Consider the following 27,467-nt stretch of genomic DNA (forward strand, 5'->3'; position numbering starts at 1 on the left):
TTGTGGTTATGTAACTGCCGTGCTGAAGCAGCTCCCTCCCGCCCCACCCCCCTCCTCGCAGGCTTCTCTGCCCATGTATGGTCACTGTTTCACAGCGCTTCTCAGTGCTGAAGTGAGCAAGTCGGACCCTTATTAGGATCCAAGCTTGAAAGTTACACAGCTCAGGGGCTGACATTAAGAATCTCCTGTTTGTAGAATCTGGTAGATACCAAATGGATCAACCAAACTGGGTTTGGGACAAAGTTCTTCAGGGAGGAAGAGATAGGAATATAAATGTTCTGTATGGGTTGGTGTTCTAACAGAAAGCCAATTACCTGCCCTGTTTTAAATTCATCTCGTCATGAGTCCCAGGGAAGCATTTCTAACTCTCTTATGTTTCCATTTTGTGGAATTACCACAAAGAGCATCAGGTATGTCTCTTCTCTCCTTTTTCTTGTCTTTTTTATGTCCTTGTGTATGTGGACAAAAGCCACTTCCATTGTACTCTTTGCTATTGAGTTACTCTCTTTTAAAGTAATTTCTCTAAGAGGGAGAAGAAAAAAGCAGAACGAGGCTGACTGTTAATTCTTTCTTTCCACCCCCTTGACAAAGCCAGTTCTCAAGAAGGGTAGGATATAAGCATTTCACATATCACAGTAGGCTTATGCAGATACCTCAGCCAGATGGTGGCCTTGTTCTAAGGGATAGTTGTAGCTTTTTGAGAATTATGGAAATTAAGCAAGATGGAACTTTTTTTCCCCCATACAAAAGAAATTCTTGGAACACCAGCGATCTCCAGTCACTTATGAAATGCCTCCTTTGTACCATTCACAAAGTTAAATAACAAGGTCCAAGTCCTGAAGATAATCTCAGTGTAGGAACAGAAATGGAAATAGATACTTACATATCAATAAGTACTGCAATAAATCTTTTCAGAGGGTGCTGGGGAGTCCACATGAAAGAGTAACAGTCCAGGGGTGCTCGGAGGGCCTCGCAGAGAAACAGATGGTTAGTCGGGTCTGACTCCTAAAGGTAAAGTGTTCGGAGCAGGGCAGGTGAGCACCAGAAAGGCTCTCAGGCAGGAAGTGAGGGGCTGACCGTTGGTACTTTAATTCACTCTTGCGTTTAACAAATATTTATTGGGTACTTATTAGGTGTCAGGAGTTACAGTGGTAAACAAGTTCTCATGAAAATTATGGCCTACTGTGGAAGTTACTGAACAAAATACTATATGTACACAACAGCAATTGTACTAAGTACCGTGACTGAAAATGCAGGTGCTGAGAGTTTAACTGAGGGCCCTTTTGGATTGGAGTGGGATGGTGTGTTGGCGTGCAAATGTCAGAGAAGGAAACAACATTAAAAACAAGACCTAAAGCTTCATGGAGGCAGAGAGAACAGGGTGAGTGAAGATTTCCCTTGGGAAAAACATGGCATGACGGAGGAAGGGAGAGTCAGTGAGACAGAGCCCCATTCCCAGGAAAGGGAGTCGGTTGTAGGGGGACCGGAGAGGTAGACAGAGCCTTCAGAGTTTGTAGGAACTGTCACAGACCTGAGACTCTGTGGACAATGGGAAGCTATTGAGTGGTTTAAGCAAAAGAATGAACATGATCAGACCTGTATTTTTAAAAATCACTCTGACTACTGTACAGAGTAGTGATCACAAAACTTTTTACATTATGTACCTCAATCAGTGAAACATTTTAATCCTACATTCCAATACAGGGATGTTTGTCATTACATAATATTATGTATATTCTATAAAATACAGAAAAGTAGTCATTTTAAAGGATGCAATAAATAGAAGAACCGAGATTTTCTGGCCACACCCATCAGCTCGTCCTGTGCACTCTAGGTGCAGGTCCTATTTGGGAGGCTATTGGTGTGGGGTGAGGAGGGAGAACAAGATTAGGAGTGGAGAGACAGGTTAGGTTTATTTTATTACCAGGTAGGAAGTAGTGGGAGTCTTGGATTAGGGCAAGAAAGGCGCAGAGGTAGACAGATTTTGTTTTTTTTTTAATTTATTGGGGTGACAATTGTTAGTAAAATTACATACATTTCAGGTGTACAATTCTGTATGTAGAAAGATTTTAAACTTACTTTCCAGGTTGAATGGACAAGACTTGATGATTGGTTGGAGGGGATGGAGGTGAGGGTGAGGGCTGAGGAAGGAAGCTAATGTTAAAGGTCACGGCCAGTTTCTGCTTTGAGAAACTTCTCAAACCATGGTGTCAACCTACCCTTTGAATGCAGCTAAATAAAAAAGTTTGCCATTTAAATTTTGAAGTCAAAAAAAAAAAAGGAAGAACTCTTAAGTCATTTTAGTTGTTTGTGGGTGTATATTTTTTTAATTATTCATTTTTGTGAGAGGAATTACTTCTTATAACACTCAAGTTTTCTGTTCTTGTCTTTTATCTAAGGATAAAAAATTCCCATAGAAAACTAAGATTTCTAAGACCCCACCTTTCTCTTGCTTGCTCTCTCACTCTCTCTGTGGTATTGAATACCTTCTGGGTTGTAAAAATTGGGGATTACTTTCATTATTTGCAGTTTTGATTGTGATATATAATTTAATTATACATACATTATATATATAATATGTATATCAATTATGACTCTTCCTTTTTACCACTGATCCATTTTATGACCCATAGTACATTTTCAGATCTACTGCAATCTGTTTCTCAGCATGTAGTACACTGAAAGTACTGCTATTCACAGATTCCCACAAAAATGAAAACTATTGGGGGAGTTATGGTTACCCTAGTGTGCAGACGGCACGCATCTGTTGCCCTGCTCTGGAGAACTGGCTGGGAATCCCCTCATTTCGGAAGCCCTTGGCTCAGCAGTTATCTGGAGGCAAATGTCAGCTGCAGCAACTATTAAAGGACCCTTTAAAAAACCACCACTTGTAGTGATTATGACGATCCAAATATGTAATGGATATGGAGCATTCGGTAAACTAAGTTCATATATGCATGTACATTAACGTCTTTCAAACAAAATTATGTTTAAGTGCCTCTGAAGTAGCTACTTGTATAGCAACAGAATCAATCAATAAATGAATGTGAGAAGCTCCCATAGCCACAGCCCTGTGCTGTAATTAAAATCTGATTGATAAAACACAAAAAAGAAAAGAAAAAATAAGGAAAAACAAAACAAAACAAAATTTTAAAAAGAAAACGTCTGTTTGAATGATTTTGAGTTTGGAATGATATTTAGGATGGAAATAGGGTGATTCTCTTAGATGTCCACTGAGTAAAAACAGGTTTTCTATACCTTGTTAGATGTTCATAATTACTCGTACTTTGCTTCACTTTCTTAGTTATAAAAATTAGTAAGTAAGCCATAGGTTTGCGCACGTTCAGTGGTCCTTACGTATGGAAGGGATGTTGTCTATAAACTTAGAAATGCCTGGCTAGTTTTCTTCAGATAAGAGAGTTTGAATAACTCTTGAACTAATTTCCGAGAAATAAAACTTTTTACCCTACATATACAACTTTGAATAGACTTGACAACTCCGTTGGAGAGAGAGGGTTTTTTTTAATCAATTAGATATCTAAAAATTATTTGTAACTATCACATTCATTGTTTGTGTTCAAAACTGCTGCTGAAAACGTGACAGGAAGTGATGGTGTGTTCCTTATCTTTTCGGGTGTGGCCTTCTGCTTACTGTTTAAATGGCAGCTCACTGTTTCAGTGGCAGCTCACTGAAAAAGCCAGAAAGCAGAAATCCTGGCTTTTTTCCCCAGTGGCCTGAGCGGTAGAAAGGGTAGTGGATTTCTGGTTACAGTTAAACTGTTGGTTCGGAGGCAGAGGGAGGTGGGGAGGATTAGTGCGCATAGTCCAAATGTCTTGGCCAGAAACACGAAGTCAAGGTTTCTCTGTATTAGAAGAAATTCCTCTGAGAAGAGCAAAGAGAGGGGAAGTTGGGGGACCTAAGAGTTGAGGGGACTTGTGAACTGCTTCTTAGCTGTACTGTTAAGGAGAAGGCAAGACCCTAGAGGGAAATGGCAATGAAGTGTGTCGATGGGCAAGGATTTGCATGTCCCAGACCTGGCACTGAGGTAGCCAAGAGCTGCCGACCTCAACAGATGTCTTTGCAGCACATAACTTCTTTGGACAGAGGACCAGATGCACACATCCTTGATTCTATGTAAGACCCCAGAGCTGTGGCACAATCTTGGGAAACAGGAAGGGGAGAGTCTCAGAAAGGACTGAGGTTAAATCTCGATCCTACAGGATGGGGGCTTAAAATGGAAAATAAGTTGATGTAGAAAATAAAATTCTATTTCTTGTAAAAATGAGTTTGTGGACTGAGAGTTATAACCGGTACCAAGGGCAAACTCTTCTTTTGTATCAAGTGCAGAAATACACTCTAGCATGTCCAGGTAATTGTACATATTCTGGAACAGTAAGATATGAGTGAATGAGTGTTAACCTTGCCAGCACTCTAAAATGAGAAGACACGGAAGACAGGGGTTCTCAGTGCCAAGTCAGAGTCTTTTAAACAGTCAATGGAGAGGAAATTTAGAAGTTTGTACAGGATTGGAATTTTTGACAGGTAGCAAAGGACCTGATGAGATTTTAGGCTTTAGAGGCAGCTTACCCAGTAAAACCTTTTTTCATTCTTCTTTTTTTATTTTCCCAAAATACACCATTAAGGTGAAATGGGGACCTGTAGCTCCAAGAAACAGTGGGAGGTAAAACCTTCCCTATGAAACCCCTCTTTGACTAGCCAGAGTGCCAGAAAAGTCCCTATGCACAGAGGAGGTCACCTCCCTGCCCCCAGATGTCTGGTGGTAGGTACCAAATGGAGCAGCCAGAAGGCAGACCTCACTCCCCTACCTGGTGTCTGCGGTGTGAAAAACCACTGTGAATAGGCAAACGGCATTGCAAATACGAAGGTTCCTCCTGAAAGGGGAGAGTTGTGTTCATAGAAACAGCCTGTCAACACCTTTGGGGAAATGGAACTCAAGATGTGCAGAAAGAGAAAGTAGCAGTAGTGGGGAGATGGGGACAGGCTCCATCTTAAGGTAAGAGGTATCAGGGAGAAATGAAAGGGAAATGGCAGGCAAGGGAGAGGAAAAAGCATTGCCCCCACGTGGGGATTTCTGAAAGGAGGGGAAGTGAAAGGTACAGAAATAGAAAGAGGAACTTGGGGACCAGAGGGCTTTATTTCCTAGGTGCTCCGCCACCTCCCTCCCCCAAGAAGCAACCATATTAGGAGGAAGAGATGCCGGAAATGTCCCTTTGCACCTTAGCCCCTGATGTTGTGACTGGAGAAGATGCCAGCTCTTTAATAGGCTATTGCCTAGGTTGGAATGGAATGACGGTCGTTCCCAGAGTGGAATGTGGCCTGTTTGCATTCGGTAGAGGAATAAAGCTCCCATCCAACTTTGATGCTAATACTTAAAAAAGAAGAAAAGAAATTACAAACTGTCACTTTTTATGTGGTGTTCGTGGGGGAGGGAAAGGGTGGGAAATCAGGAGGAAAGCAATGTCTTTCAAGATGTTATTTTATCAACTGTTTAATCAACTCTTGCTCAAGGCTAATTGTAAAACTACATTGTGCACGTCTACCTGCCGCAGGCAGCTTGCAAACTGCAGGTGTGATTGAGAAAGTCACTGTCAAGTACCCAGTTGAGATTCAAAAGGTATTTACTGGGAGCTAAACCAAATTTATGAGTCTTGCACTATGGTTTAGACGTAGATTACACCACATTAAAACATCTAGAAAAGATGTTTGTCAGCCTGGAAAACTGTCACCAGATGAGGGCCTACACTTATTTTAAAATGTTTTAAATTTTGGTGAAATATACATAATATTCAATATACCATTTTAACCATTTTTAATTGTGCAGTTGTGAGCATCAAGTACATTCACATTGGTGTTGAACCATCGCTACCATCCATTTCCAGAACTTTCTTCATCTTTCTCAGCTGAGCCTCTGTACCTCTTTAAACAGCGACTCTGTCTTCCCTTCCCCCACCCTCTGGCAACCATGCTCAGTGTCTATGAATTGACTATTCTAGGTACCTCTAGGTCATACAGTGTCCTCTTGTGACTGGCTTATTTAATTTAGTATAATGTTCATCCATGTTGTAGCAGATGCCAAAATTTCCTTACTTTTTAAAGCTGAATGGGTCTATATTTTTTAAGTAGGAGGCATGATATAAAGAAGCTTCTTTTTCTAAGAAAAGAAAAAGTGCATATATTCACATCACATTTTAAAAACTGCCACAGCAGTGAATAAGCTTTTTAGCATTTCTTATGTGGCCAAAGGAGGCTGGAGCTGGGCTTCAGGTAGCACTGTTCAAAGTCCTCTTAATTTCTGGGATGAGTTCTTTTTAATCTCAGAGATAACGGACCAAATGCAGATGGTTTTCTCCGTTAGTGGGTGAGACTAAACTCTTAGTTAATCTTCAGACCCTTCGATTTGTGCTTCACCTCCCCTTCTCCCTGTCCCTCACCTCCCTTCTCCCTGTCCCTCACCTCCCCTTCTCCCTGTCCCTCACCTCCCCTCTCCCTGTCCCTCTACCTCCCATAGTGGTTTTCTGGGTAGAATATATGGGAGCGAAAAACAGGAGGAGGCATGCTTCTGCTCTTTCTGGTCGAATTCCTTATGTAGGAATACCTTTTTTGGACCCAAATGTTGGGCATTTTTATTCTGAGTGTTGAGCTGGGTTCTGGTCTTTAGATAAAGTAAATTAAAGAAATTAGTAACTTTTCTCCTCTTGGCTCAAACCTTAACTTCAAAAGCCTATGCCTTTTACCGAAATAAGATTTTCCTGATCAGCTCTAAAATTGCCGTAAGTGTGGCTTTTGACCTTATTCCCCTAAAAGCAAAAGGTCTTTTTTTTGTTTGTTTTAAATTCACTGTAGGGTATCTGTAATGGCAGATGGGAGGACATGATCAGTCTCACCTTGCACTTTGAAAAGACCAGCTGGCCTAAACATAATCTCCAAAACTCATTAGATTCAGAGATTTCTGTTGTTAAACACAGTACCTATGTAGGCAGCACCAGGAAGTATCAATAACCTATTGGCCCATGTCACCATGCCCAAAGCAGAAGCCTAAGAAAATATGAGCGTTTACATACAGTCAGTACACAGACATGCTTCCCACGGTTAGGACGCAAAGGAGCTACAAAAAGGACACGCGAGACTTGCAGTTTTTAGGCCTTTTTAATTTCGATATATTTTTTTTTTTGAGGGAACGCTTTAATATTTTGATATATTTTCTTTTGAGGGAACGCTTTCATGTTCCTTACAAGTCATCATGAGTTGTTTTAATCTAAAATTATTTTCCAGGTGATTGAAACAAGTAAAGGCCTCTATTTTCAAGCAGGGCAAGAAAGAGTTTCTTCTACCTCTTCAGTATAGTTGAAGGAAATTGTATATAGCTCCCTGCAGTTTCACTTTACAAGTGAGTTGCCCACTGATCCGTTCCATGAGTGAAGTTGGAAGGGAACTCTAACTTTGAGAGTGGAGAAAAGAGGATCTGGAAGGGGAAAATTAGAGAGTGAAGAAGGAATCCTATTTCTAGACTCCATTCTGAGGAACATTTTGCCTGATGTAAAGAAACATTGTTGCACCCAACCAACTTCATTGGCATATAGCCCCCTAGCCTTGACTGAAATTCTACACAGAGGCAATTTTTGAAAGTAAACTGACATCTTAAGACACTTAACTATAGAGAAGGGAGGACTGTGGGTGGAGCTGGGCCCTTGGCTGACTCTCTAGTCTTGACTTCCTGACTCCGGGGGAGGTGGGAGGGACCAAAGGGAAGAAGCCATGTTGGGTCAGGCCCCTTTCTTTGTCCTGCTTGCCACGGAGGACTGCCCTCCAGGTGGGAGTGTGTGTTTGCACTCCTTGGTGGTTCTGTTTCTTTTTCTTTTCCCGAATAAATCGTTTTCTTTTGGCGGATTATCTGGAGAATTATTTTGGCCAGACGACACAATCAAGAAGGTAGTCATCATCCATTGCATCCTATCACTCTGCAGCTGAATTCAAGTCAGAAGTCTACCTTCTAACAGTTTCCGTTTCTCCTTTTAAAGGGCCGTTTGTTTTCGCAGGAAAATGAAGGATATTACCAGAGTCTTAAAAAAAAAGAAAAAAAGGCGAGTTAGTATATTTTGGGTGCCATGAAATATGAACTTTCCTAAAAGTGACATTACTTAGCCATTGGAAACATGTTAGCTCTAGCTTTCTTTCATGGATTTTTCTGTGTGCGTGTGGTTAAAACATAAATAACATAAAAATTACCGTTTTGACTATTTTTAGGTGTATAGTTCAGTGGCATTAAGTAGATTTTGTGGGTAATTTTTAAAACCTTTACCACTCTCAATACAGAAGCTCCTCCTTACTTTTTGTTAAGTCACTGTGGATAGTATTTAGAAACTTTTCACTTTAAATTTTAAAAATTACGAGTAATTCTATCACCCCTTTAAAAAAAAAATAGAGATTCTAAAATGGAGTGTCTTTAAGACGATGTCCTTTTCCTACTGGCCCATTGCTCTCCTGTGGCCTGGTATCCAGTAAAGATTGCTACTAGGTTGATCCTAAACTTTCTTTCCGTCAAGCTAAGTGATTTCACTTTTTTTGTCTATTAATAGACACCTTTGCCCACACTTTACTCATGGTGGTTCTCACAGTGGTTCTTCACTGAACCCTATCCAAAGTTATTTATATCACTTTAGTTTTGAAATCTAGTAGTAGTGTCTGTAAACTCAACTTAAAATAAAAACAGAAGTCACCAAGGGTTTGCCAGAATAAATTTCTGGGTTAGAATCACTAGCGTGAAAAGGAGTTACTGCTCCCGTAGAGCTGTTGAGTTTTTTCCTTTTCGTCCCCGTGACTTTCTCACTCTCAGCCTCCACTGTCCCTCTGCCACCTCAGGTTTAGTCTTATCTTAAAACTTCAGTTCAGACTAAGAAAAGCATTTCTTTCCTTAGTTCCTTACCCTTGACACAACATGGCAGTATAGTACAGAAGTGGGGATGTTAAGCTGCATTTCCAGAGCAGACTGGATTTGCAATATCCTGGCCATTGTCGTGTCTCATGTCAGGTGGTTGATTTGCTTGGTTGTTCAGAAAGTGGTGCTGAAACGATTAATGTTTCAGGGTTAATGTAGGAAAAGTCACCTGGACAAGAACAAGGCTGGGGTCAGGACCATTTTGGTTCTCACTGGCGCTCGTGCCCCGTCCCAGCATGGTCTCGTAAATGTCTTTGGTGAATAATTGTTGACTGGATAAATGAATGAGGGATGGGGCGGTGTTAGAGAAGTAACACTCCAGCTCCTAGTAAGCAGACTAATCCAAAAGTGGAAGCAGGGGCAGGTATGGTAAGTTACAGCCAGGGTAACTTTTGACCTAAGGTGAGGATGTGGACCAAGCAGGGAAGATGAAAGCCTGGATGGGTTTCAATTTGACCAAATTATCCAGGCTGTGACAACCCCAGATGATTTATGAATGGCTTGTAAAGAAGGCATATCCTCAGAAGACTAAACGACAATTAAGGGAAAGGAAGAAATTCTCTTTTTGTCTGCTCCTACCTGCCTGTCTGCAAGTTTGTCACCCCATCTGGGCACGATGCTAACTGTTCAGCGTCCTCCTAATGTCCCACTACTGTCCACTGATACAGCCAGACCCAGAACAAGTCTGCCTTCCTTCAAACCACACTTTGTCCTAAAAGTATCCCTTTTAGTAAGGCGCTTTAAGTAAATTTTCCAATTGTCAGAATTGGAACACCCTCAGATAACTTTGTCATACGCATATTTAAGCCAGAGTCACCAAGTACTTAGTAGTCAACAAGTATTGCAAATTACTTGGTTAAAATACTGTATTCTAAATTGATGACTGATTGCTTCATTGCCCTAGGGCACATGTGTATTTCAGAAGGCAGTCTCATTCATCTAAGTGAATTTAATTAATGGAATAAGTTGGAACCCTTCTGTGCAACATTTGTCCTTCTCCACCATCAGACTGGAATAGAGGAATCAGCAACTTGGTATCCCAGTGCTACGGGCCAAGCGAGTAGTCCCCCACCCTCACCCCCGAAAAACTTTTTAAGTTTCCTTTTCCTTAAAGTTTCCTTTTTCCCAGGTTTTTAGCTCCTATGCCCTTGCTTCTTAATTATTTTATAAATCATTTCTTAATCATAAACAATAGGTTGTTTTTAACCTGAATCATAGAAATCTCCTATCTCCTGCTTTAGATAATTACCCTAAAACTTACAATTTATACTTGTTGATTATAATCCTTGAAGCCTAAGATCTTTCCAACCTGTCCTTGGCCCAGCTCCTGGACAGTTGACGCCACCTGAGTCACCAGTTGAATGGCCACAGGCTCCATAAGAGCTGATGGATTTTCCATCACGTAGCCACCCCATGTCAATAACTTTGAGCTCTGCCCTTTAAGCCAACACTTTTAAATTTATTAAAATTAAAATCTATTTTTCCTCATTCAGGGGCTTTGGGGATACAGATGATACCCCAGCAGGATTACCAGTCCCAACCAAAGAAGCCAACAGGATCTTCCAGGTGGATCTCGAGACCTCTTCCTCTGATCTGAGATCAGATAGGGCGAGAGTTCCGTGAATCCCCCAATAGGTAAGGGTAGCTCTACACCCCTGCCCAGCAGGAAGCAAATACAGAAGAAAAGACCTCCTGTCCCTCAACTTCCCATAGAGATTTTATGGGGATCACATCTCTCAAGGGGAAAACAAGGCAGGCAGTTAGAGACAGGCATTGGGTCTCTGCATTCCTGCACATCCAACACAACCTACAGAATGTGACCACCCAAAAGACCTCCCTCTCTGCCCAAAACTTCCCTTTCTCACTATAATTATCTACCCCATGAGGAAACAAGTGGGTACAAAATACCCAACTAGATTAAACCAATCATTCACACCTATGCAGTAAAGGCCACAACGACCTTCATTTCACCTGGGCCTCATTATACCATCATTATAATATACTGTGGGGACAGAGCCGGGAGTGCAGTTTCCAGGCTCTCAGCCTCACGTGGAAAGGTGCTGGCTCAGGTAGTAAATGGCCATCAACTGTGATTGGATGGCCATCAGCTGTGGCTAGTTGGCCGTCAGCTGTAACCAGTGAGCCATTGGGCACTAATATAACTGCTGTGGCTACGCTAGCAGCAAATGGGGGCTAGCAAGAAGACGGTGGCTGAGCTAGCAAAAGCAAATTGCAGTTAGCATGGCGGATTGCAGCTAGCAAGTGAGGTTGATTGGCAGAGAAGCGGACGTCAGGTTGTGGATCGTGTGGCTCCTGCTTCCTGTGTCTCCAACCTAGCCGCTAGCGAGAATATAGTGGTATGACTCACCTATCTATTGCTCTGTGGATGTTCCCTTTTGGCCTCACCATGTCCTGCGTTCTTATGTGGGGAGCAGGACCAGAGATCCCGCAGGCCACCCTGCATGACACATACATATACCCAGAAGTTCATTAATATAGCAGACTGAATTCAGTCTAAAATTCAGTTTTTAGACTGAATTTTAGACATGTGCAATTTAGAAAGATGAGGTAATAGCCTCTTGTCAATCACAGGTGTCAATCAAGTGATTTCACTCCCGGAAAGAAACAGCCCATTCTAGAGAAAGGGGATAAAAACTCCAGGCCTGGCCAGTCAGGGCTTTTTTGAGCCTTTTTTTTTTTTTTTTTTTTTTTTTTAAGTTTCAGGTGTACAAAACAATGTAATAGTTAAACATTTATACCCCTCACAAAGTGATAACCTCCCTCCCCCAATCTACTACCCCTCTGACATCATATATAACTGTTACAGTTCCACTTACTCTATTCCCTATGATGTACACCACATCCTGTGACTAGATATATGGTAAATTGTAGATGACATTCATTATTATTCACCTTCAGGTGTACAGTGCAGTGATCAGGCATCTACACCGCCCATGAAGTGGTCTCCCTAACAAGACAAGTGTCCATCGGATACCCGACAAAATCTTTACAACAATATTGATTACATTCCCCAAACTGACTTTCGTGTCCCCGTGGCAACCTTGTGGTCACCGACTGTGCTTTCTAATCCCCTCACCTTCTCCCTCATCCCCACCCTCCTCCCGTCTAGCAACCCTCAGTTTTTCCTCTATATCCCTGAGGCTGTTTCTGATGAGTTTGTTCATTTATTCCATTCTTTAGATTCATATATAAGTGAGATCATACGGTATTTGTCTTTCTCCGTCTGACTTATTTCACTTAGAATAATGTTCTCTAGGTCCATCCATATCATTGCAAATGGTAAGATTTCATTCTTCTTTATGGCCAAGTAATACTCCATTGTATAAATGTACCACAGTTTCTTAATCCAGTCATCTACCGATGGGCATTTTGGTTTTTTCCATGTCCTGGCTATTATGAACAGCACTGCAGTAAACATACGGGCGCATAAATTTTTTCGAATTAGTGTTTTGGATTTCTCTGGATAGATACCTAAGAGTGGAATTGCTGGGACATAAGGTAGTTCCATTACCCAATATGGAAATCTGTATGGAGATATCTCAGAAAACTGGAAATGGAACTGCCTTTTTGAGCTTTTTGAATCACGCTTTTGCTCAGGCCCGCTCCAATCCCTTTGGAATGTACTTTCTCTTCTAATAATGGGCCCTTGAGCCACTGCTTTCTGCTCAGTCTTCAGGCCCACTTCTGTTTCTTTGACGTGTACTATTTCTTCTAACAAACTGCCATTTCACTACTTTACCTCTGTATCTCGTTCAATTCTTTGCTCGAGCTGCCAAGAACCTGGACCGCGTTGGAGGGCTCATCCTCTGGCAGCCTGAGCGGCTAAAGTTCCCAGGTTTGTACAAGGCCTGGGTTCGACCCCCTGTCTGGGAATCTAGCCCAGACACTGCTGGGTTCGACCCCCCCCGTGTGGAAACCAAACCTCAACATCGCTCTGAGAAGGACCTACTCTCTGGTAACAACAGTTATATTCCTTATATCATCTACAGGAAACCATTGTAGATTCTACAGGGAAAAAGGGCATGGTAACAAATGTTCTAGAAAGTTTATGAGAGAATTGGTGTTGACTCTAGAGTTACATGAGGACTCCAGGAGGCGATTTCCACTGCTGCTGTTCCTGGTGCTCAGTGCCATTTAGATGTGTCCTGTGAAGGAACACAGGCTCTGAGCCAGTATTCCTGGGAAGTGCCACCTGGTTCTGAAACATGTGCCAAGTACAGATGATGTACCAGGTGCTAGGGATTCAAAGACCAATAAGATCAAAAAAAGGGTGTTAAAGTCTACTTGAGGGAAACACAGGCAAGAGGGTGACCCACTGTGCCTGGGGGAACATAGACAAAAAGGTCACCAAGTCTACCTGAGAGGACTGGAGAAGGCTGCCCTAAGTAAGGACTGGGCCCATGGCACTTGTCATCTGGTGTAATCATAAAATCAGCTTTTCAGGCTGGTTTTACCACTCTAATATTCCTTGAGGGCAGGGGTTGCCTGTTACATGTCTCAGGATAGCTTCGTGCACCTCTTGGCACAGAGAGATCATTGCTGTAATTACTTTTGAAAGAATAAATTGACATCGTTTTATCTTGAAACATGAGTAGGAATGCCAAGGAAAGGAAAGGGTAAGGTACTACATGTGAAGAGGGAACAGTATAGCAAAAATATGGATTGGGAAATTCAGTGGGATTTTTAGGGAACGCAGTTAGTTCATTCCTGGAGTTTGGCGTGACTTGGGGCGAGGGATGGTAATAAAGGAATGCTGGAAGTGTGGCCAAGAATCAGAGTGTGGAGGCCTTGGAGGCCCGGCGAGGAATTTGGATTGAATTCTGTAGGCAGTAGGAGGGAGTTTAAAAGCAGGGAAATAATTAGATCCAATCTGTTTTAAAGAGACGACTGGCAGCAACACAGAGATGAATGGGAGTGAAGAGGGTTAGAGGTAACAACCACTGGTCCTCCTGTGAGTGGGGCGTGGGGGGAGGCATTTAAGAGAAAGTTCTGAGTAGCGCTCTTAGGATTTAGAGAATAGAAAGAGTTGAAGACGACATCAAGTGTCTTGGTTGATTTGAGCATTGGGCAAGAAACCAAGATAGGAAATACAAGAAGAGAAACCGGTAGAGGCAGAAAAGATTATTAATTCAATTTTGAATATTTGGAGTTTGAGGAGCCTACACATTTCCAGGGAGAGTACTGGTCTGTACTACGAAGCCCAGAAGAGAAGTTTAGGCCAAAGGTATAGTTTGGGGTGTGGGAGTTGGAGTCATTCGATTGGGTGAGAAACTCAGTTCACATGGAAAGAGAAGAGAAACAATGAGGCCCAGGGGAAGTTGAAATTCCCTTCCCCCTTTTGTAAAGTTTAATGACTTTTTCCCTGTTATAAAAATATCTAAAAACCAACAACAGGCCCAAGTAAGTGGAAATGACACTATATTAGTTTTCCAGAAGTTCTTGAACTTCTAGCACTGTGAAAGGTGAGCTGGTACTTCCAGGAGTGCTTCTCTGGGAGTTGACTGCGTGCAGTTTTCGGTCATGCAAGTACTTCTGTGGAGTCTGAGTCAGCCAGGAGTTTACCAGCAGCCCTTGAAGTGTCTGCATACGAAACCCCAGGTGCAGGAGCCAGCCCAAAACAGAGGGAAAAGCCTGAGTCAGAGCATCAGAACAATGGAGCTTTCAGAATCCCTCTCAATTGTTAACTGTCTTGAAATGTCTGGAGATTTTGTGATGATGAGCCGTCTAAGCAATTTCTGGTGGTGACCCAAGGAGGGGAACCACAGGCAGGCTGAAGGAGGTAGAGCTTAAAGGCGCAAGAGAATCCTGGAACCCGGCAGTGGTAATTCATGTCGGGTGTCATTTTTGAGGGAATTCTTGGTGAAAAAGATGAGTAAAAGAATTAGAAGTTGAAGAATGGGCAAAGAACAGATTGATGGTTGCCAGACGTGAGGGCTGGGTGGTGGGTGAATGGGTGATGGCAGTCAGAGATACAAACTTCGGGTTCTGAGTTGAATACATCCTGGGGATGTGATGCACAGCATGGTGACTAATGAACAATACTGCATTGTATGTTTGAAAGTTGCTAAGAGAGTATATCTTAAAAGTTCTTATCACAGGAAAAGACTTTGTAACTATGTGTGGTGATGGATGTTAACTAGACTTATTGTGGTGATCATTTCACGATATATGTAACTATCAAATCATTGTGTTGTACACCTGAAACTAATATAATGTGATATGTCAATTATATCTCAATAAAACTGGAGATAGAAGTTGAAGAATGTAAGAACTTGAGGAAAAATAGTTATTCAGGGAACAGACTCAACAGTGGTTCCATGAATGATAGCATTTGATTAAAATAAATCATTACAGAAGCACATTAAAGACAATAGCAGAGGTATTTGCTGGGAATATGGTCAGGGTAGGTTTTTTTGGAGGACATAAAATTTGAACTAACCCTTCAGTGTTTGGCAGAGAGAGAAGGGAAGAGGTGGATTGTTACAGGCAGGGAGAATGATGTGAGCACAAAAGAATAAGCTTGTGTCTAAATTGCAATGGTAATTGGAATAACACAGTGGCTGTTTTAACAAATTGATCATTTTTTAAAACAAGGAAAAACACAGGTTTGTGGGTGAGTCAGTTGGCAGTTTCATTTTGTTACCATCTCAGTTGATGGCAACTCCACTCTCCTAGTTGCTTAGGCCAAAAACGTTGGAGTCATTCTTGGCTCTTTTTTTCCTCCCCTCCTGCATCTCATCTATGTCAGGAAATCTTTTGACTACTTTTAAAACATATCTGGAATCTGACTACCTTTTAGTCCCTCCACTGCTAATGCCTGGTCTAAGCTGCTTTAAAATCTAGACTAGATGACTGCATTAGCCTCCAGAGTGGTTTGTTTCATCCTTGCACTCATGCAGTCTACTCTCAGCACTGCAGCTGGAGAGAGGTTTCCCCCTGAAGTGCGCGCCACATCGGGTTCCTCTGCTTAAAACCCCTCATGACTCCCCATCTTTTTGCAAAGTAAAAATGCATTTCAGAGCACTGGCAATGGCCCATGGAGGCACTGGACAGTCTGCCCAACACCCATTCTACTCTTTGCTCTCCCATCTTACCTTTCACACACTCCCTCTCACGCTACCCCAGCCACGCTGGCCTTTTGTGGGCACCCTCTTGCCACAGGGGTTTGGCTGTACTCTGCCTGGAATGCTCTTTCCCAGGCTGCTGCAAGCTTGACTGCTGCTCAAATACCATCTATCCAATGAGGCCTACCATCACTGCCCTATTTAAAATCACTCTCATTCCTGTCTGCTACTTGCACTGCCACCACCAAGCCCCTCCTCGAAGTTAGACAGGAGAAACTCTCTAGCCTCTCTACACATGGTTCTTGAATACTCTCATCCCACAACCAACTAGAGCAGACCTCCTTCTTTCCAGAGAGTACCAGCTGGGACGCCGGTCAATGAATCCAGCTGCTTCTAGTCAGTGGCTTTTACAGAAAATGCTGCCCCTGATAGTAGCTTTTGTAATAGAACAAGTAGAAATAAACAGGAGAACATTACTCAAGGGAGTTTTAATATATAGACCCATGTCTTTTCATAGATAGATTTATATTTAAGAAGAATCCACCTTTATTGTTATAGAATTTAAATCTGGTTTTAAAGCCATTGTTCATAATTTGGCTTTCAGGAAATGAAAACACCTATTCTGCTTAGACTTGAAGTCTTCTTTCCTATTTTAATGTTACAGATCGCCTCTCCCAAATAGACATAATTACTTCTTTTGGAAATTATATAAAGGTTAGAGTTCTTTTATTTTGATAACATATACTCCTCCTTAAACTTGATTGTTTTTATCCCTTAAAGGTTTTAAATTAGCAAAATCAAGTAAGACAGGCTAGTAATGTACCGTAGACTCTTTTACCTCCGAGAAGAAAGGGCCAATGAGGAAAAGAATCGTAGGATTTGAGACCTAAGAGACACCTCCAGGAGGCAACACCAGCCCAACTTCTCCATCTTGCTGTTAAAGAACTGGAGACCTAGAGAGTGAGTCACTTAGCTGATCGACCACGAGCTGGTCCTGGAAGCCAGACCTGCCCCCACCGCCACCGCCCGAAGGTTAGTGGAATAATGCCTTCATTATCCCAGACCAACTTGAAAATGATTTGGGGTAATTATGCCGCTGGCCAGATTTTGTTTATTGGTTAGCAGTAGCTAATACATTGGGGTGAACCAGGCCACAGCCACCATTATACTAGCATTCTTCCATATATAATGAGATTTAATTTGAAAATATGCAGAACCCTCTTCTATAAAATTTGAGTACTTGCTCTGGCAATTCACCTTCTGGCATTTGCCGTTTGTCGAATGTATTAACTCCCTGTTCCTACGTGTGCATATGTGGCTGATTCTTAGCATCTAATGAGGAGGAGTTAGATCAAAGAATTGTGGATGGGCTAATGTTCAAGAGTGAGGAAACAACAGAGACCTTGTCAGGTGAAATGATTGGAATGAAATGGTATCACCATGGTAACCGAATCGAGGCTCTTCAGACCCTTTGGGGCTGGGGACTTCTGAGGAGATTCAGCCGACACCCTGCTTATCCCCACCATGTTCCCAATGCCAGGTTGCTAGTGACACTCTCTTCTCACTCACACTGTAGTCCTTAATAGTCACAAAAATAAACACAAGTTCGCTCATCTAGACACTTATTTTGAATACGGGATGAATGGATAGGAACTCAGGTTGTCAACATGGGATAGCATGGACTGAACACGTATGTTGATTCCTTACGTTGCCATCTGTGCCAGGAGTTCATTTCTAGAGTAATTGCAGAGATTTTGCAACTGTTTATACAGCATTTGAAACCCTAGACTTCTACTCCCATGAGACGATCGTAGTCAGACTGTTTATGTCTCCCATCCATTGAATGCGAGTTCCTTTATTATCTTAAATGTGAATTTCCCTCTGTCTTACCCTATTTTCTTGTAACCGACCTTCACCAAGAGATTGGAAGTCACATGAACAATGGAGGGGACTGGGATCTTCAAGATAAGTCTGTTGTCGCTCAGGTAGAGAGATTCTGTAGGCTGTGCTACGTTTTCAGAACGAAACGCAGCGTAAGAATCAAAAATGTTTAGCAAACGCTCCCCTGCTTACACCAAGTTAAAGGGGGGCCCATGGCATATTTGTTTTACAACCACAGTCCCTGGCCTGAAATATTTGGAATGCAGCCTGTGCCCTGTTGGCAAGGCGTTGGAGTCAATTTACAGCGTGTGATATGATAACACATGTTCTGGATCGGTGGCAGGGGGATGTTTGGAGCTGTAATTCTGTCTGTCTCCCCATTAGCAGGAAGCTGTGCTAAACTCGCGGCCGGACAAGTGCCTAAAAAGTACCAGGCTCTGTGTGTGTGTGTGTGTGTGTGTGTGTGTGTGTGTGTGTGTGAACACAAAACCCAACCCCAGGGATAAATGTTAAACGAAGACCATCAAAAATGAAACGGTGCTTTCATCACATGGATAACTGGTATGTAGTCAAGATGACTGCCTTTCTCAGAAGTGCTGCTATCTACCTCACCCATCTGGGCCTGATGATACAGGTGATGTGTTTAACAACAGTAGAGAAAGAAAACACCCTTAGACCCAGTGGTTGGGAGAAGAAAAATGGAAAGTATTCATTTTAGTAAGGCACGAGGGGAGGTATACAAGATTCACACAGTGGGAGCTGAAACCTAATATCCCTGAGGCCTGAGGTAGAAGCTGACTCTTGGCCCTGGTGAGCCAAGCATTAAGGAAACGTGTAAGTGCAAGCATGTAGCTAGCACAATTCAGCAGGCTTCACGGAGCCAAGCACTAGGCTTAGGCAAGAAAGATCAAATGTTCTTTGCAAAGATGTAAATTATTTGCTCACTGAACTCAGCAGAAAGCACGGTTTGTAATGTAGCCCTACTTTCATTTCTCTTTTTTTAAGAGTCTGTAGTGTTCTAGACCTTTCTTTGCTTTACCACTTTTATCCAGCTTACAGAGACACAGTGCTTTTCTTGCGATTGTGAATGAATGAATGAATGAATGGTCATGTGATTTAAAATATTCAGAGTAAAAAAAATTCATTGAGCCAATCACAGTTTTGGTGTTTTTGAACTATTTTACTAATTCACAACACGATCTATTATGGTTGGCTTAGAGATCACCCAAAAGCTACTGAAAAGAACCAACATGGTTAAATGGTTAAGACAAAATTATACCTTCAAATAGAACACAGATTATGATTTTACCATCACTTGTTCAGATTTAGAACTAGAAGAACTTATAAAACCATCTACTGATTTAGGATTATAAAGAACACACTGGCTAACTGTGCAGTCTTTTAGAATGAAGCCTTAGTCTCCAGGGCAAGTATTTATGAAGCATTTCTCAGCTGGCGAAGTGCTTCTACACACATTACTTCATCTAATGCGCTTGACCTCTTTCCTTTTGGTTCTAAGATATCATCTGGGTTTCTTCAGAGGTGAGCTGAAATATTTGGTCTGAATAATTGAGCAACATTTTCCCAAGGTCCTGTCTTCATTACATCAACTTCCTCTGACAACTAAAAAGTCTGTCTTAGCCATTTCCTGCTCAGAGCTCTGCTCCTTCTGAGCCACTGGCCTGTGTACCAGCTTTCTGCTTCAGAGATATCTTTAGTTACCTGCTCACAGCAGAGCAAAGTCCAATCAGTGATGCCTTTTCCCATTTAGCCCACCTGCTCTTTGATGACTCATGCTACAGTCATCTACTCAGTATCCAATTAAACCGATACACATGTCCCCCTTGCAATTGAAAATTTTAAATCATTTGACAGAAAAAAGTGTGTAAACTAATTGTTTATGACTATATGGCTTCTCTAGTTTTTCGGGTCTGAGTTCAACATACCTTGTCCATGTTGACCCTGGCACTCACCTTTCAGGATGAGCTGTGTCTACCTTCCACCTTCACGAACCCCACATTCCGCCCAAAGGAAACACTTTCCTCCACCCTGTCCCAGTTTTATTGCCTAGAAATCCCTTCTGCTCTCATTTCATGTATGTGTACTCTTTTCTTTTTACCTCTTTTAAAAACCCTTTATATATATATATATATATATGTATGTATGTATGTCGTCGTACTGGGTAGTTTTTCACTGAATCTATCATAGTTATCTTTGCCATTTCCATGTAATGGATTTATTTGGGGTGTTTCCAGTTTGGAGCTATTACAAATAACATTGCCATAAATATCTTTAACTAAAACTATTTTCTCAAAATAATGTGTTGAAGGTTCCGGTCATTTTTATGGCTCTTATTATGTATTCAGGTTGCCTTCAAGAAAAAGTACTCTCCCGTCCTGTCCTTGGCACTGTGAAACTGCACTTCTTCAAGTCTTTCCCAACCCTGTATTTTATATTAGGTTGGTGCAAAAATAATTGCGGTTTAAAAGGTTAAAAATAATTGCAAAAACCACAATTGCTTTTGTACCAACCTAATAATTGCTTTTTTGGGTTGTTGTTGATTTAATCACTATAAAAATGATAACTGCAGTTATCTTGATTAGCACTTCTATCAATATAAAATTGGTAGGCTGATCTAGCAATATAAAATTTCAGGACTGAGATTATCTTGAACATACAGCAAGAATAATTTCCCAGGGGCCTGGGATGGGTCATTTCTTCCTATCTGCTGGGCTGACTCAGCATGTGCCTACCCATTGGTGGTAGGGGGAGAACTCTTGGTTGCTGTTCAGCAAAATTGCTGCACTGCTCCAGTCTAGATGCTTCTTTCCTCACACAGATGATTGCCAAAGTCTCTCATTAATTTACCAGCCTTCAACTCTCCAAGTTTACTGTGTGTGCTCACAGAGGAAGTAGGGCTGTGGGAGGCAAACAAGGACACACAGCCAGCAAAGACGGGCCCCTCCCGAGTGTGAGACAGTGCTGTTCTCCTGTAGCTTGCACCCCTCCCTACTTTCTGGGGATCCAGATGTCCCAGAAGAGCTGCTCCCGGATGGTGGAGGCTTCCCTTCCAGCGCCCTGGCTGCATGCAGTAGCAGCATGGCCTCTGAGGAGGGTCACACACCCACTGTCTGTGATTCTGCCCCTTTGCCAGCTGCCGGCCAGAGTCCTGGGCTCACAGCTGCGCTCCAGTTTGGGTTGCTCCTGCTGTTACCTCCATGCCGTTGTTGGCAGCTGCCTCGCCTCAGGTTGTGTTCCATGCCTCCTGTTTGCCTGGTTTCTCTTCCTGAGTAACAGGACCTGCTGTCCTGTGTGGTTGCCTTGGCCTGGGGACCAGGATGATTGTGCGTTGCATGGAACTAATTTACTACGCTGGTGGAGGCCCTCCTTGATCACAAGTCTGCCGCTTCCTTCCTGAGTGAGGTGTATAGAAGGACTACACTTAGTATACACACGTGCGCGCGCACACACACACGCTGAATTCAGTCTGTGTTGCAGCAAAATGTCATGGTCATAAGCCCACAGGCACACACTGGAGCCAGGCTGCCTGGGGTTGACTTCTGGCTCCACCGCTCAGCTCTCTGACCTGGGGAAGTGAGTTAGCCTGGCCTGTGTAAGTGTTTGCCCCTATTATTGTTATTCCTTGAAAAGGGAGGGGGAGTAAAAGGGGAGAAACAGATCAGATCTCACCTGAGATGCTGCTTTTTTAGTAGGTGGTCCACTTTATTTGGCAGTTGCAGGAAAAGCAAGGAAGCCCTACCTTGGCTCTTGGTTCCGGAGCCTGGAATTTGAGCACATGTCTAAAGGGACGAACTGAAATGGGGGCCTTTTCACAAGATAAGGGCATTCGTTTCCCACTGGCCGGGCTTCAAGTTGACTCTATAGCTGCATTTTATGGGCCTTCGTGCACTCCTCTCCTGCAGTGCCCGTACAAACCTGGGTTTCCCTTGTTCATGTTCTCATTTTGTTTTTCTTAATATAGAGAACAACAATAATAACAAAACAACATTATGAAGCATTTACTATGTGCCAGGCACTCTTTTACAGGCTTCTAAATACTTATTTTTCTGCCATAACTTCTGAGTTAGACTATTGTCTCCATTTTACAGGTGAGAAACTAAGGCACAGAGAGGTTAAGTAACTTGCCTAAGGCCTCACAGATTGGACATGAGATCCTACCAACTGTCTACTTTGCCAAGTGGCCCTAGGCTGGCAGTCCAGGTCTGTACCTAAGGAAACAACACACCCCCTTTATCACTTCTCCATAACATCTGGCTCCCTGCTGCTGACCTGGCAATTTTTTATTTGAACTTTAAGTGCCAAACTTCACATGATTGTAATCTGAAAGCGTGCCGATTCAGGAAGCTGTGAAGTTACATGACTCGGTGGATTTTGAAGTAGTAAGAAATGATGAATAAAAAGTTCAAGCTTCTTGTTTCCAAGCTCTCAGGTCTGAACAGAAAATCATTCCGTGTTAGACATGGAAAGAAGAGGTCATATCATTTTATAGGCAAGAAAAAAAGGCCCAGGGAGGGGAAGTGCCTTGTTCAAGGTCGTGGAACATATTTTCCAAAATCGCATTTAGACTGTTTAGGGGGGTAAGTCACATAAGTGTTGTTGAAATACTACTACTATTAGGATCCTATCTATTAGGTTGGTGCAAAAGTCATGGCGGTTTTTGCAATTATTTTTAACCTTTTAAACCACCGTTACTTTTGCACCAACTGAATAGTTATGGAAATCGATATATGGTATTAGTTTGGGGAGCTCCTACAGCAACATATGACTTAACTCATGTATCAAGGTTACCTTACCTCCACACACCCATTTCCACTACCGGGCATGCCATTTAATGAGTAGAAGTTGGTTATGCAGTACCCACATCCTCTTCAAAATAATTTGTTAGTTTTCTTGGTGCCACGATGGCCTTTATTCAGTGTTTCCAATGTCAGTGTGCTTCGCATATATTTCTAATGATCACCGTTAAACAGTGGTCAGCATCACCCTTCCGGTCACTTGAAGATAGGATGGTAACATTGCTCTGGTGAGGAAGTGCTGAGATTCCAGAGACAGACTGCCTGGGTTTGAATTCCAGCTCTGCGCCTTACTGGTCTATGACCTTGGGCAGTTGTACCTTACCTATCTGTGCCTCAGTTGCTCCATCGGTAAAAGAGGGCTAATAGTAGTGCCCACACCCCACAGAGTTGCTGGAAGGATTAAATGACTTCACATCTGCAAGGCACTTAGGCTAGGGTTTGGCTCCTCCTAGCACTAGATGCGGGTTGTCTATCATTTCTAGAAGTTACAATGGAATCACTTCACACTGTTATATGGAGCTGAAAAAGTACTTATACTATTTCTGCTTCCCAGACTAAGGCTAGGCCTTGTTTTATAGCTTAAGTGGGACCTTAAAGAAACATTTTTTCCAAGATAATCTACCAAGAAATTGACTCAATTTACAGAATTGCAATTCTTGCCAACCTTCTGAAGTCTACTTCTGTATCTTTTCCAACAGCAAGGAAGAAAGAAAGCCAGCAAGGAAGAGAAAAAGAAATTGTGCTCCTTAGTCTGCATTTTGAATTCCCCAGTAGAAAATTTTAATAGTAAGTACAAACAAATAAGGTAATGCAGTGACTGTCTTAGAGGTTTACACAAATGACTTTCCCAAATGGACTATAAAGCTAGTATGTACAAAAGTTAGTAGAGGGACAAGGTCTGTATGTTCAAAAGTGTGGAGACACAAAAAAAAAAAAAAAAAAAAAAAATGACCCACTTTACTGGGTTTCATGTTGATCTTAATTTATCACCTGGAGTCGGGTGTATAGTAAGGTATGTTTTATAGCTCTATGTAGCAATAGCAGCTTATTCTTAATGACTGTAGCTTGGGCCTTTACAGAATTTTTGTAACTTTCCTATGAGCATCCTAAAATAAGTAGAGTTAAAACAGGAAAAAACGGAAGTTTCCAAGTGAGTTCCTGTTTCTTTAGAGATAGTTCGGTGAATGGAATTTAGACTCCAATTTTAACTCTAGATTAACAATTTATCCCTCTCAATCTTAGTTTCTAATGTGAAATAAGGACGTTAAGATTAATCCTGTTGTGCGTTTACCTAAGACGTATAAAGTGAGTCTCCAATGAGTTTCAGTTCTCCTTTCTCCTTAGACATAAGAAATAATATTGCTTAGAAAAAGCTGCCCCCTCTGAGAGGACACAGCATCACAGGCATGTGGTTTGGCCATCGTCAGTGGAATCGGTAGAAGGCTCTTCTCGCTCCAGGCATCGTCGAGCCAAGGCCTGGTGTGGTGAATCAGCTCCTGCTCCTCGGGAGCTCCATGTACACCCATACATGGCAGCCCTATGTGAATGAGACGAAGCAAGATGTGCGACCAACAGCAAGTAGAGAAAACAGCAAGTGCAAAGGCCCGGAGATGGGAATCAAGCCTGGTGGGCTTGGGGAACGTGAAGGCCCCTGGGTTGAAAAACAGTTATCAAGGGAAAGACTAATATAATAGAAGGCGAGATCAGAAAGGGGAGCAGGGTCCAGCTCTCACAGTGCCATGCAGGACAGGACAGGAAACTGGATTTTATTCTAATTGTATAAGAAACCACTGGAGGGTTTTATACATAATCTGAATTCTGTTTTTAAAAGATCATTTTGGCCACGTTGGTCCAACCAACATGTAAGAGCTGAGAGTAGAAGCACAGAGACCAGGAGAAGAAAATTTTAGGAAGCTGTGTGAGGGATGAGGCGCTTCCATCAGGGTTGTGATGGAGAAAGGAGAGGTGCGAGAAATAGTCTGGAGGTGAGCACCACAGAACTTCTTGATTTAAAGGGTGTGAAGAGAAGAGGAATTAAATATGATTCCTTGACTTTCGTCTTGAGCAACTGGATAGACGGTACTGCCGTGGACTGGAGGTTAGGGAGACTCGGGCTGTGCAGGTTTGGGTAGGCGGGATCAAGAGGTTTGGGGCATGTTAGCTTTGAGATTCTTACTAGACACTCGAGTGGAAATGGCAGGTAGGCCGTTGGATATGTGAGTGTGGAACTTCAGGTCAAGGCTGAAATTATAACTTGGGGTCATTAGCTTACAAATATTATGTAAAACCATGGGGCTGGATGAGTTCATCCAGAGAGAGAAAGTATGGAGTAGCCAGGACCAAGCCCTGGGTTACTAGAGGTTGGACACAGGAGGAAGAGACGGCAAAGCAGATTGAGAAGGTAGGGGGAGAATCTCATAGGTGGTACTCAAAGCGGTATGTCGCAGGGGACAGGACTGCCACTACATAGACTCAAGGTGATGGCCCTGGTGATTGCGCTGCCCTTTGGACAATAAACTAATTTGCTAAGTGATAAGCACTGTTTTTTTGCAGCTGTCTAATCAATATTTTGTTGCTTCTCTTTGGCTAACTCAATATAAAATGATGCATGGTAATTGTTTTAATTTGCACTTGTAAAATAAACCAAGTACGAGTTTGCTACTTTTCCCTTGTTATGTGAGCATCCTGTTAATATCGAGGCTGATTATTGTTAATGATGATTGTTTAGTTTCATGTTTGTTTTGTTTATTTAAAAAAAGACTTTTTTTTTTCTTTCACTTAGGATTATTTTTGGCTGTAACAGAAAACGACTGCAGTAAGAAGGGGTGACTTTTGCTTACAAACTATCTAAAGGCAGACAATCTAGCAATTCCTTAATTCCATCAAGGATCCAGACTTATTCTGTCTTTCTAATCCATCATCTTCAACTAATAGCTTTTTCCCTCTGTCTTGCCTGATGGCTGCAATCCTCTGGGCATCACAGCTATATTCCAGCAGGAGGAAGGACACAAAACAAAAGACCTGTCCTTACTGAATCTATTCCTTTTCATCGCGAAAACAATAGCTTCCTTTGAAGCTATGACAGTAGAAGTCTGCTTATATCTCATTGATCAGAAGTGGCTAAATAGCCATGCCAAGTTGCAAGGGAAACTAGAAAGATGAATTTTTTTTCCTTTTATTTGTGTATCATTCATTTAATCATATTTAAACATTTAGCAGGACTTGATGCATCCTGTATAAATCACATTCTAGCCTCCCTGTAAAAATATTTGTCTTTCATTTTTAAAAACGTTCTTTAAAAATTTAAAACAACTTAATTTTAATTTATGTACAGTAATATTTATTTATCTTTTTCACTGTATAGTTTCATGAGTTTTGAAATATAGAGAAAGATGACTATTTTTAACTGTGACTTCTCATGCTCCCCCAAATTGTTTGATGTTCCTATAATAGAAAAGGACAATTGTTGAAGACAACAATTTTTCAAACTTTATCAAGTTTGAGAAAGGCAAGAATTCTTTTTTTTTTTTTTTCCGGATTCTGTAGTTTCTTTTGTTTTTTTTATTGGGTAAGGGGAACAGGGCTTTTTTGGGGAACAGTGTGTACTTCCAGGACTTTTTTTTTTTCCAAGTTTGTTGTCCTTTCAATCTGAGTTGTGGAGGGTGCCGTTCAGCTTCAAGTTGTTGTCCTTTCAGTCTTAGTTGTGGAGGGCGCAGCTCAGCTCCAGGTCCAGTTGCCGTTGCTAGTTGCAGGGGGCGCAGCCCACCATCCCTTGCGGGAGTCGAACCGGCAACCTTGTGGTTGAGAGGATGCACTCCAACAAACTGAGCCATCTGGGAGCTCAGCAGCTCAGCTCAAGCTGCCGTGTTCAATCTTAGTTGCAAGGGGCGGAGCCCACCATCCCTTGTGGGACTCCAGGTGTTGAACTGGCAACCTTGTGGTTGAGAGCCCACTGGCCCATGTGGGAATCGAACCGGCAGCCTTCGGGGTTAGGAGCACTGAGTGCCAACTGCCTGAGCCACTGGGCCCGCCCAAAGTCAAGAACTCTTATCCAATGCACTGAGGCTTCCTGAGATAAGATGAAATGGAATAAAGTCAGATAGGAAGGATCCCCTCTGCTGTGTCAAGGGAACAGTTTGCATCTCAAAAGTACCTGAATTAACCATTAGGCTTCTATCCTACTCAAAAACCATGCCCTCTGGGCATTTCCTCCCTGGTGGTTCCCAGCCTTGGTGGTGGTGGTGGTTTGATGCAACACTTGATTTTGTTGTCACAATTGGGGTGAGGCCCAAAACAGATGGATAGATAAGCCAGCAAACAGCTGTTATATGTACATTTTCATTAATCATTCCCATTTCCAGTATGCCTGAGTGATAAATGATATGATAATGAATGATAATAGGTAATTCAAGTAATTAAATATCAGTATCAAATTTACCATGTTAATGAAAGGTCTGGCATGGCCTGACAATGTGAATACACGATGATATCATTACTAGCATTTATTGAGCATCTATATCAGATGCTTTGCATAAATGATCTCATTTAATCTTCACAGCCACCTTGTGACCTGGTACATTGACTCTTCTCTGGAGTACATATAGGTGATGTGGGCTTGACACTTCACTGTCAATTTTACGCAGGATGTGTTAAGATGTAGTAACATTTGTAGACTTGCTTGGTGTTCACCTGTACTCATTAAGGAAAAAAGAACAAGGGTAAAGTAA

At 42.1% G+C, this 27,467-nt stretch overlaps 1 long non-coding RNA gene across 1 annotated transcript; it reads left to right on the forward strand.

The window, feature by feature from the left end:
• Positions 1 to 334: 334 nt before the first annotated feature.
• Positions 335 to 25,985, forward strand: LOC117038171 (uncharacterized). The gene is made up of 3 exons (XR_004425636.1): positions 335 to 410; positions 23,439 to 23,526; positions 24,085 to 25,985. It is a non-coding gene; the product is annotated as an uncharacterized LOC117038171 (long non-coding RNA).
• The last annotated feature ends 1,482 nt before the right edge of the window (positions 25,986 to 27,467 follow it).

This window comes from Rhinolophus ferrumequinum, chromosome 18 (genome assembly GCF_004115265.2).
Source record: "Rhinolophus ferrumequinum isolate MPI-CBG mRhiFer1 chromosome 18, mRhiFer1_v1.p, whole genome shotgun sequence".
NCBI lineage: Eukaryota > Metazoa > Chordata > Mammalia > Chiroptera > Rhinolophidae > Rhinolophus > Rhinolophus ferrumequinum.